A 12,828-nucleotide genomic window follows, 5' to 3' on the forward strand; every position below is an offset into this window, starting at 1 on the left:
CTTGTCTCATCATTGGGTTTCCACCGTGGTGAGAACCCGTGAATGCGGGGGTGTGTGTGTCTCTCTAAAAATAATCTATTAACCATAGGGAAGTATCTAAACTAATTACTTTGAACCTATTAATATTTATAATACAATATTTATAATATTTGAACCTATAATGTTTTAATACCTACAGTATTAAATATAGGGAAGTATCTCAAATAACTCCTCTAATATAGGCTTAACCATCCGCCCCGCTGACAGTATCTGTAACGGCTGAAGAGGGCTTAGAGGGCGAGGGTTATCGGGGGGAAGAAGGGGGGTTGGCTTTAAAAGAAAAAGCGATACTATGCCTCGATAACTGTCACATTGTTCCACACCGGTAAGGAGAATTGCATTAATTAATCTTAATTACATTAAGCTTACAGTAGCAGTTTACATTAGCTTGTAGTTTACTGCATGTATGTAACATTAGCTCATTGTCCAGTAGCTTCTAGCTTTCAAACAAATGTTGTGCAAAATATGATCAGCAACTATGAGGTAAACACTACCAGCTAATGAGCTACCACAGGCAGTATGATATGCAGTAAATTGCAAGTGAGAAAGGTTAAATAGTACTATAGACACACAAGCTACAAGGCTACATCCAACATATGAAAAGTCATAATAACACCATTGATAAACACCCACTAACAGAGTAAAGGTAGCTAGGTGTAAAATGGTAGGTAGCTAGGTGTAAAGTGTGTTAAATGGTCAACAGTTGTAAGTTAAGACCATAATGGAGACCACTACACAGTTACATCAAGTACCTTAATGTTACAGTATGCTTACATATATTTGTGATACAATTATAATCTTACCAGGACAGGTTGGATAACTACTGGACTAACCTAAAGCTTTCTCTTTCTGTCTGCAGTCTGGAAATCCCATCATCAGCAGCTGAGTCTGATCGCCACTTCATGTTGAATATATTTGTGTACAGTATATAGTCATGTTTGAATAAATGTTATAATAAAGATACACGTTTCGTTAATGTCTTTTTAGGGCTTCTATACCTTACAAGTTATTGAAACAGGTACCATCTGAATATAATTATTCAGTTAGAAATAGACATTAAAAAACTACAAAAATGTAATGACACAGACAAACCAGTTCATTTAATATATTTATTTTCAGAATGCCAATCTCTAATAGGCTTTAGCAAATAATCTAGCTATTCATCTCTCTTTGGCCTCTTGTCTCCCTGCTTGTCTTTTGCTTTCCCATCCTCAGTGACTGCCTCCGTTTGTCCCTGTTAAAAGACAGCAAACACAAGAAAAATATGTTTACCATTATGAATGCTATAACGTAACGTTATATGAAACATTATACTTTTTACATGGGAAACTACTCATACATTTTAGCCTTTATCTAACGTTGCTAGTGAAGTAAATAAGGTGCAGCGTTACCTCCCAACCTGCAGCTACAACTGATAAACACACCAATTTATAAATCTCGGCTAACGTTACGCATATAGAGTAACAACCTATAAAAGAGATGAAAATGCCACCGGACATTAAACTTTAAAAACACAAATGGCACAAAAAGACAGCTAGCTAGCTAGCTAGCTAGCTAACAGCCTAATGTTAATGATAGGTTCAGTTAGCTTAACGTTAGCTCGGGTGTATCTACCTAATTACTATAGCAATTTGTACCAGCATTAAAGCGTTAAGCTTTACATTGATTTAAAACATTAATGGTGATAACACATGTACGGCAAACACTAAAGATACTTACATTTAAATGATTATTTCGCCGTCAGCGATGCCGCTCCAACTCCTGCTTAGGTCCGCCATTTAATTTTTTTAAACGAGCTGGCAAAGCCGCGCGCATAGGATTGTGGGTGATTTGGGAGCGCGAAGGATACACATATGCATCCTTTGTCGTCTATGGGAAATTCTCCGAACGAAGGACTCGGATTCGGAGGATCCTCGACATTGGAACAGTCCTTCGATGGACGTAGCATCCTCCGAATTCTGGCTTCGAAGGATCCTTCCTTGACATTGAGAAACACCTCCTATTTAGCACCGGAATTGTCCTTTAAGTTACTAGCTAACGCTAGCGGTAGCTAGCTAGCTTGGTTAAATTTTTCAAAACGAATCTAGTTGTAGTCTTACAATGTGTGACCCTGACGATCTCCAGTCTTTACATGTTATGACAGTCTTTAACATTAGATTTGAGATGGTGTCAGACTGTAGTCTTTTCAAAGTCTGTTCAGAGTCTTCTAGTGGATGGTAGGCGTAAATCACATAAAACACAAACACACAACATGGTATGTGGCCTTACTGGCCTTGGTCATTGAGTCCGACTGCCCACCCACCGATTCAACGTGACGGGTGGTGATGGCGCAGTGGATATGACACATGCCTTTACTAACTTATAGGCACAAACGTTATTCCACGTCACCAGTCTCAGGTTCAGAAGAGTCTCCAGTCTGGACTTCAGTCTCTGGTTGTAAAAGTGGATGTGGATGTGAGTTCCTGTCTGGTTCTGGTCCTCCACAGTCCTCTCCATCAGCTTCTGTTTCCATCGGACCAACACAAATGTCTTTTTTGGAAAGAGAACGCCAGGCAAATCTTTAGTTACAAACACTGCAGCTGAATCTTTTCTCTCTTGTGTGGACTACCATGTGTTTCTGTAAATGTTCTCTCCGTGTAAAAGATTTCTTACAAACCGAGCAGCTGAAAGGTTTTTCTCCAGAATGAGTCATCATGTGTTTCTGTAAATGTTCACTCTGTGTAAAATATGTATTACAAACTGAGCAGCTAAAAGGCTTCTCTCCTGTGTGAGTTCTCATGTGTCTCTTCAGATGTGACTTGAAGCCAAATCTTCTGCCACACTCAGAGCAGCTGAATGTTTTCTTACATGTTGAATCATGTTTAAGAGAGTTTAAAGCTGACTGAGGTTCTCTGGTCTCCTTCCAATCAGCACTGTCATCAGTCTCAGGTTCAGAAGAGTCTCCAGTCTGGTCTTCAGTCTCTGGTTGTAAAAGTGGATGTGAGTTCCTGGCTGGTTCTGGTCCTCCACAGTCCTCTCCATCAGCTTCGGTTTCCATCGGACCAACACATTTATGTATTTTGACATCAGAACGCCAGGCAAATCTTTTGTTACAAACACTGCAGCTGAATCTTTTCTCTCCTGTGTGAATTCTAATGTTCTTTTGTAAATTTCCACTCTTTGTAAAATATTTCTTACAGACTGAGCAGCTGAAAGGTTTTTCTCCAGAATGAGTCATCATGTGGGTCTTCAGGGTTCCACTATCAGTGAAAGCTTTACCACACTCAGAGCAGCTAAAAGGTTTTTCTCCTGTGTGGATTCTCATGTGTTTTTTTAAACTTCCACTCTGTGTAAAAGATTTCTTACAGACTGAGCAGCCGAAAAGTTTCTCTCCTGTGTGAGTTATCATGTGTCTCTTCAGATCTGCCTTGTGGCCAAATCTTTTCCCACACTCAGAGCAGCTAAAAGGTTTTTCTCCTGTGTGAGTCGTCATGTGTTTCTTAAGATGGGACTTGAAGCCAAATCTTCTCCCACACTCAGAGCAGCTGAATGTTTTCTTACATCTTGAATCATGTTTCAGAGAGTTTAAAGCTGACTGAGGTTCTCTGGTCTCCTTCCAATCAGCACTGTCATGGTTTTAGGTTTAGAAAAGTTTTAGTTTGTTTTTCATTTTTTTCTCTGAAAAAAAAAAAAATTTTTTGTAGATGTGGATGTGAGTTCCTGGATGGTTCTGGTCCTCCACAGTCCTCTCCATCAGTTTCTGTTTCCATTTGTTGAGTTTGTCTCTGATGAAGCTGTGAGGACTGAGCTTCCTGTTCCTCTTTAATGTGTGTGGGGGGCTCTGGCTCCTGCTGGTCTACAATGGAGCTACACTCCTGTTGCTCAGGGGGAAACTCTTCTTTAACCACTGACAGCTGCTGCACATCTGCAGGAAACAGGAAACACAGAGAGAGAGATGTTAACACAGACACAGAGAGACAGCATCAACAGTACAGAGTCTCTTTTCAAAACTGGTATTTCACATTTCTGCATTCTAACTTTCAGTCTGAGTGCTGTAAAAATTGACAATTATACCTGAGGCTTATCTTATTCTGATTTAATTTTCTGGTCTGGTTTGAATCCTATCTAAAGAACAGGGACTACTTTGTGTCTATAGATAAACATCTGAGCGGACAAATATGAAATGCGGAGTTCTCCAAGGCTCCATTCTGGGGCCCCTTCTTTGTAACATCTACATGCTTCCACTGGCTCAGATAACAGCAGACAGTTGCAATGATTATTTGTCTATAAGCGTTAACGTTTGCTGTGTGATCACATCAACACACAGTCACATGACTTCTCAAACCTGACGGAGGTTCTGCGCTCTCTTTCAAAACGTCACAATTACCTACTGTTTCCATGTGTTGAGTTTGTCTCTGATGAAGCTGTGAGGACTGAGCTTTCTCTTCATCATCTTCACTCTTCACAGAGACAGGAGAGAATGGGAACTTGGTGATATCAGCCTCCTCCAGCCCTTGAAGCTGGTCTCCCTCCTGACTGATCCACAGTTCCTCCTGTTCCTCTTTAATGTGTGGAGGGGGCTCTGGCTCCTGCTGGTCCACACTGGAGCTACACTCCTGCTGCTCCTCTTCACCAACAATCACTTCCAGAACATTTTGAGGTAAAGCTGAAACACAGTGTGAATATTTGTACAATTTAATCTAATTAATTCCATTAAACGTGGCAAAATCCATCACTGGAAATTATTCAGCAACAATTTTTAGAAGCCAGTTCTCCTCACACACACACACACACACACACACACACACACACACACACACACACACACACACACACACACACACACACACACACACACACACACACACACACACACACACACACACACACACACACACACACACACACTAAGGGTGTCACAATTTCGATTTTTTTAATTAAAAAAAATGGAATCGCCGATGCTGCCATGCCCCCACGTCACGTCCGGTCGGCTTGTCAAGCATCCATGCCAAGTCCCCAGGAACAGTGCTATGTCTTAATGCAACCATGGGCTTAGCGGGCAACGGTAGAACTGCACCCCTATAACCTAGAAAGACTTTTCCTATAGACTTTGCATGGCGAAAGAAACTTCTATATTTTCGGAGGTAAATTTTTTTTGGGGTACATCAATTTACCAGCCCAAACACTTAAAAGGTCCAGTCGCACTTGTGCGACCAGTATATTTTTACACGTTAAACGTGGAAGGCAAACAATGAATCCGGAATCTGTGGAGGGGTGGGTCCTAGAGATAAGCAAGCGTGTGTAAACGTCTGTGGGAAGGAGACAGATATCACAACCTACATACGTCTGAACAATGAGCAAGCGAACTACTGACTCGCTCTTCCGACCTGCGGCTAGTGTGCTAGTGCCAGAGTCCACAGTGTCACAGTCGGGTTTGATGATTCAGAGTCAGAGGTTTGTGTGGCGAAAAAGGACCGAACCCACCATTTTCAGGAAGACTATAATATATAAGATATGATTATTTCAGTGTAAACAAAAACATGAGACGGAGAGGAGAGAGGGAGAGCCTGTATGAGGCAATAATACAGTACACTGACAATAATAATACTTTGTTTACATTTCTGAATGTGAATTTGTTAAGCACCATTCAATTAAAATGTGACTGTAAACTAAAATAAAACAGCACATTGTAGTTTCTGTATTTATTACCAGAGCATTTATCAGTAAACATGGTGGAAATGTGAAAAAGCTTCTACATACATGTACACACACATAGCTTCTATTTCCATGTATAGACACATAGCTTCTATATCCATGTATACACACACAGCTTCTATATACACGTGTACGCACATAGTTTCTATATACAGGTATACACACACAGCTTCTATATACAGGTATACACACAAAGCTTCTATATCTATGTATACACACACAGCTTCTCCATGTATACACACACAGCTTCTATATACACGTGTACGCACATAGCTTCTATATACAGGTATACACACACAGCTTCTATATACAGGTATACACACAAAGCTTCTATATCTATGTATACACACACAGCTTCTCCATGTATACACATACAGCTTCTATATCTCAGTCCTTCCAGAACAGTGTTTCCTCTATGTTGATTGGCAAGTGGCGGTCCGCCACGGTTAGATTTCTCCCGCCACGGTATCAGAAATATATACAAAAAGCCGTCTATCAGCTGTGATTGTAAAGAGCACGTCGACGGAGAATAGCGCAGACACGCGCTTCACAACGCGAGTGGGCAGCGCGCCACTCGGAGAAAAGGGAGAAAGAAAAAAGAGACAGGCTGTCTGGAGGACCCGGTTGAGATGGCATGTGTGCATTCTTTACAACTGTAAGTCGTATAACTTACATTGTCAGTTCATTTAAGCCTGTATTAGTCTATAGTTCTTGCACATTTTGCTAGCTAAATTGCACGTGGCTGTTGATTCTTGATATCATATTATGGCATAGTAGGCTAAACCGTGATTATTTCATACATTCATGAAACATATTAGGGGAAATTCATTCAACATAATTCACAGCCAAATAATTAAAAGTATGTTATTTGAACATTTATAACCTAACCTAACCTAACCTGGCAGGCACTGCCTCCAATTTGGTGTCTGCTGTGGTGCGCAGCGCTGTTTGGACCGTGCGCCGGTGCCCTTTTTTTCCTCCATAAACTCCGCTCTCAGCTCCTTTGGCAGCAGTGTTGGGGAGTAACGGAATACATGTAACGGCGTTACGTATTCAGAAGACAAATTATGAGTAACTGTATTCCGTTACAGTTACAATTTAAATAGTTGGTATTTAGAATACAGTTACATTGTTGAAATCAATGGATTACATGACGATACTTCTCTGTTTCACGAGTTTATTCACTCTGACTAAATTAAGGCAACTCTATGCATTTTCCAGAAGCCCCGATATGAAATCGAAAAAAATAGCTATTTGCGTGATCAGTCACAATGGAGTCGGAACCGGCACGACAGAGCCAGGGCATCAATAAGTTTCTATCTTGGAAATTCAAACAGCATTTCACATTAAAAAACAAACAGGGAGAATGAAATATAACTGTGCAGCCTCTGCTTGCCAGCAACCAACCTCCTTTCAGCGTCCAAATTACTCCACCTCCAACCTGAAGAAGCATCTTAAAGTAAGCTATTTTTTTAATTAGCCAGGTGTAGTCGTCTGCTGTAGTTTTACTGGTCACCTTGCTATTTTAACATTGACGTGCGACTTTACATTCTCCTACCTGCTGATTTACTAGCTGCAGAGCCGTTTAAAGACTGACTAGCCCCGTTTGACATACTAGCTAACGTTAGCTAAAATTAGCTCGTGGTAGCAAGACTGCGGTTAGATTTTTGTAGTATGCAGTTCGGGACTACCAATACAATAATCTATCTGCTTGTTCAGGTACACATTCAGCTAGTTGGAATAAAAAGAACACACCATTATAGGGCTGTTTAGTAATCTGGATGTGATAGCTGCATTCCTACACTTATAAAACGCAATTCAATGTGGAAGTAATCCTGAAGTAATCCAAGTATTCAGAATACGTAACGGAATACGTTACAAATTAGATTTGTGGGCATGTATTCTGTAACGAAATACGTTTTGAAAGTATCCTTCCCAACACTGTCTGCCAGTTGCTGCATGAACTTCCTCTGGACAATTTACAGCTGGTGCACTCCTTGGAGAGGATGTGTGCAATGATTCCAGCCAGTTGTAGCATGTATAAAGTTATATGAACACATAGACAGCTACCGTCTACGTGTACCGCGCCTTTCACAGAGCGATCACCCGGTGCTTTTCTTCTGATTCAGAACCATCCACGCCGTAACCTACGTTACCGACTCTGGCTTTGCCTTCGGCCCATCGGTGATGCATTGCCCACACTTGTTACTCAGAGAGTGTTACAGAGACTATGATTATTACTAAACAACCAAGATGCATCTTCAACCACGCAAAAGATTAAAAACAAAACCGCGAAAATCCGAGCGGTCAATATGACAGTATGGCCAAAATAGGTAAAAGTGATTGTATTTTCTTTGACTTTTGTGTAATGTACAGTATATAAAAACTATTTTAAATGAAAATACAGACTCTTTTAGGAAAAGTCAGGTACCAGCAGGATTGTATTTTTTTTTATTTAGCAAAGTTATTACACATATAAATTTCAAAACGGTCAAAATGACCGTCCTGGCCGTTCTAGTGTAACCCAGCCTTGGAGTTTTTTTTTTTCCAAAAGCCAAGAAAAATCAAATGCACACTGCAAGGCTGCCAACTTTGCCACTGAGGCAAATATGCAGATCTGCCCCCACTGCTAAAAAAAATCCTAGAGGAAACACTGCAGAAAAACGCGGAGATTTTTGTGATTGTTGCAGGCAAAAATCCTTGATTATGCGGCACGTTTTCTTAAAAAATGCGATCGAATATGCGGGATATTTATGCAATTTTAAGCGATGAAATTGTGGGAACTTGCAAAAAATGCAGGAACTTGCAAAAATTGCGGGAACTTGCAAAAACTGCGGTTTGATGAAAAAGATAAGAAAAAGTGATTCCCCCAACTCCCTGCTTTTTTTAAACTTAATTTCCAAAAATAGTTTACTTATTGCAATGACTGAATATCTGTAAAGAAATAAGATACAAAAATATATACAAATAATATAATATTTAAGTAAAAATAAAAGTAATAGTCTAAACAGAGGGAAATAAAAGATACAAAAGTGACAGACTTTCAAAAAAAACAATATAGACAAACAAAGAAATTTGAGTAGACATCAGATATTAAGATAGGTTTTTTATTGGATACCAACTTAAGAGACTCAAAGTATCAACCTCCAACACCTGCTTTTCAATGACGTTCACATCGCGTAATTACGTCACTTCATAACGTTCCCATGGCAACAGGAGAAAATGGCTGCTCTTGTGTGAAGTAAACTGAAGTAAACGCAACATTTTTTAGACTTTCTGCTAATATATATGTGACTTTTTTGCAACGAAAATGCGGGGATTATGAAATCATGCAAGCACCGCATATTTTGCGCGGAAATCGGCAATTTATGCGGCGAAAGTGCAGCATATTTGAAAAAATGCAGCCCCCGCATGAATATGCGGACTTCGGCTGATTTATACAATTATGCGATCGCATAATCGCGTTTTTCTGGAGGGACTGATATCTATGTATACACACAGCTTCTATATCTATGTATACACACACAGCTTCTATATCTATGTATACACACACAGCTTCTATATCTATGTATACACACACAGCTTCTATATCTATGTATACACACACAGCTTCTATATCTATGTATACACACACAGCTTCTATATCTATGTATACACGCACAGCTTCTATATCCATGTATACACGCACAGCTTCTATATACACGTGTACGCACATAGCTTCTATATACACGTGTACGCACATAGCTTCTATATCTATGTATACACACACAGCTTCTATATCTATGTATACACACACAGCTTCTCCATGTATACACACACAGCTTCTATATCTATGTATACACACACAGCTTCTATATCTATGTATACACACATAGCTTCTATATCTATGTATTAGGGTTGTGCCGATGGACGATCGTGATGGCTGGCCAACATCACGATGGAGAGCCACCATCGTGATGCCACGCCCCCCACCCTGTCAAACACGCTAATCCTAGTTGCGGGCGCTGGACGAGAAATTGACAAGTGCGTCGGTCTTAAACTAGCAAAGACACAAAGTGGAAGCTACTTTTCCCCCCCTTACGTGCAACCTATTTGTGAAAAAGACCATCGCTTTGAGCAGACTGGATTGGCTGTAGTGACTCACTCTCACTCTCACTCTCACTCTCTCTCTCTCTCTCTCTCTCTCTCCCTTCTAGTAACATTGGACACAGCGGTCTCGAGTGAGAGAATGATGACACAACTTCTATATCCATGTATACACACACAACTTCTATATCCATGTATACACACACAGCTTCTATATCCATGTATACACACACAGCTTCTATATCCATGTATACACACACAGCTTCTATATCCATGTATACACACACAGCTTTTATATCCATGTATACACACAGAGCTTCTATATCCATGTATACACACACAGCTTTTATATCCATGTATACACACACAGCTTCTATATCCATGTATACACACACAGCTTCTATATCCATGTATACACACACAGCTTTTATATCCATGTATACACACACAGCTTTTATATCCATGTATACACACACAGCTTTTATATCCATGTATACACACAGAGCTTCTATATCCATGTATACACACAGAGCTTCTATATACATGTATACGCACATAGCTTCTATATACACACACACGTGTACACACATAGCTTCTATATACACATGTACACAGAGCTTCTATATACACATGTACACAGAGCTTCTATATACATGTATACGCACATAGCTTCTATATACATGTACACACACATAGCTTCTATATCCATGTATACACACACAGCTTCTATATGTATACACACACAGCTTCTATATCTATGTATACACACACAGCTTCTATATACATGTACACACACATAGTTTCTATATACATGTACACAGAGCTTCTATATACACATGTATACGCACATAGCTTCTATATACAAGTGTACACACATAGCTTCTACACGTATACACACATAGCTTCTATATACACATGTGTACACACATAGCTTCTATACACATGTACACACACATAGCTTCTATATACACATGTACACACACATAGCTTCTATATACATGTATACACACATAGATTCTATATACTATGTGTACACACATAGCTTCTATATACACATGTACACACACATAGCTTCTATATACATGTATACACACATAGATTCTATATACTATGTGTACACACATAGCTTCCATACACATGTACACACACACATAGCTTCTACATGTGTACATACATAGCTTCTATATACATGTACACACACATAGCTTTTATATATTTCTTATATGTTTGAGATGTAAACATGTCCCACCTGTCCCCTGGTCCGCTGACAGCTTCCTCTCAGACTTCATATTAAAGTTCCTCGCGGCTCTGCGACCTGTTTCAGGAAATACAACAACAACACGTTAGCAGGAGCTAGCTGCTAGCGGCTAACCTTAGCTTTAGCACCGACACCTTGCGACATTAAAAAAGAAAACAAACCTGTTCTGTGTAGCTTTGTTTCAGCTTTTAAAACCACATCCAGCAGTTTGGGACCTTTCTTTCTTCTTAAGAAACTAAACACTGTCGCGTTTTACTCCGCCGTCTTCACCAAGATGTGACACACAAACAGTTAACGTTAGTTCCGGGGACGGACGGTATTACGGGTCGTACCAACAACTTCCGGGCAGACGTTTTATATATGTCAATGTTGTTTCCTAATGTAACCATAGACAGTATATATGTCAATGAATGTAACCAAAGCCGGTCTATATTAGAAATTCTGTGATGTAACCGAGGGTTTCTTATGTTGTGTCGTGCGAGGTACTTATCCCCATTATATATCTATGCTTATCCCCGCCAGGATTTGTATCCCCTGGCCGCGGGAGCGAGCGTGCACTGGGAGCGGAGCTTCGGTCCCCCTAATGGTTGTCTCATTGGAACTACAGCTGCAGCTCAAAGTTACATAGTGGAAGACTCAACAGGGGTTTCCATAGTAACAAGGCTCTCATTTATCTACATAAATACGTTTATTTGTCTGTTACATTAAGGCGACGTGTGAATTGTTTAATGCGTCGTTTATTATTGTGGATTAATGGACATTGTTTTCCAAAGTTCCATATTGACATGCTCCTTAGCTATAGGCCTATCTACGTTAGTCATACAGGTTAATGAATAATATGTTTTCCTCGTCTTTGCTAACCCGAACCTCCCTGCCCTCTAACGTGATTTATTTTTTAATTTAGTTTAATATGGCTTTTCAATTAACCGCTGTCTGCCATATAAATTACAGAGGGGATACACAAAATATCAGGCCGTTTTCACCTGCTATAATCTGTACCCCCTCCTCTTACATGCAAAGGGTCTGTCCTGCCATCATGTGTGTTATTGTGTTTTCGTTTTTTTTATTCAGTTCAAAAGCTGCTTTAAAAAATAGATACAGTAAATAGGCCTTTACAGAAAAAGTGCTAACTGACTTGTAAAAAAAGTGAAATTATACAAAATCTTAGAAAAATGACTTATAATAAAGAAATTACCTAAAACAAGTATACAAATGCCTGTTTAGGCCCTCAAAAATGAGATTAAAGTGCTTAATAATAATAATAATAATAATAATAACTTGAAAATGCATTTCCTGCAGAAAATGCATGGGAATGCTGAACAGCTAAATTTCTAAAGCTAAACTGGATTAAATCCGTAAAATGTTGAAGTAGTGATAACAGGTGGGAAAGTATGAATGGTTTTAATTAACATGAATTTCACTAAAAAGTTGAATAACACTACTAATGTATTAAAGACGTGGAATAAAAAATAAAGTGTAGTCTTCCAACTGTATGCCCACGTTTTCATAAGTTTACTAATCCCTTTGACATAAACCCTCTTTTCAATATCAATTTTGCAAAATACCTACTAGTGACAATAAACAAGGAAATTCTAACAGTCTGGGTAGTAGGACTGTGGAAAATAAGTTTAAGTTATGTAAAACATCAAATCATACAGTGACCCTGGGTATTGAATAGGTAAGCCAATAATGAAACTGAGAAATAGGATACCTTTTATTTCCAACAGGTATACTCAATTCATTACAATATA

At 39.4% G+C, this 12,828-nt stretch overlaps 2 long non-coding RNA genes across 2 annotated transcripts; both read right to left on the bottom strand.

Moving 5' to 3' along the window:
- Window positions 1-1,134: 1,134 nt before the first annotated feature.
- LOC120559883 lies at window positions 1,135-2,955 on the bottom strand. Its single transcript, XR_005639376.1, has 2 exons — window positions 1,759-2,955; window positions 1,135-1,273 (listed from the first exon to the last, which is right to left on the bottom strand). It is a non-coding gene; the product is annotated as an uncharacterized LOC120559883 (long non-coding RNA).
- Window positions 2,956-4,550: 1,595 nt separating this feature from the next.
- LOC120559784 lies at window positions 4,551-11,379 on the bottom strand. The gene is made up of 3 exons (XR_005639362.1): window positions 11,239-11,379; window positions 11,069-11,134; window positions 4,551-4,684 (listed from the first exon to the last, which is right to left on the bottom strand). It is a non-coding gene; the product is annotated as an uncharacterized LOC120559784 (long non-coding RNA).
- Between the last annotated feature and the right edge of the window lie 1,449 nt (window positions 11,380-12,828).

This window comes from Perca fluviatilis, chromosome 5, assembly GCF_010015445.1.
Source record: "Perca fluviatilis chromosome 5, GENO_Pfluv_1.0, whole genome shotgun sequence".
In the NCBI taxonomy this organism is placed as follows: domain Eukaryota; kingdom Metazoa; phylum Chordata; class Actinopteri; order Perciformes; family Percidae; genus Perca; species Perca fluviatilis.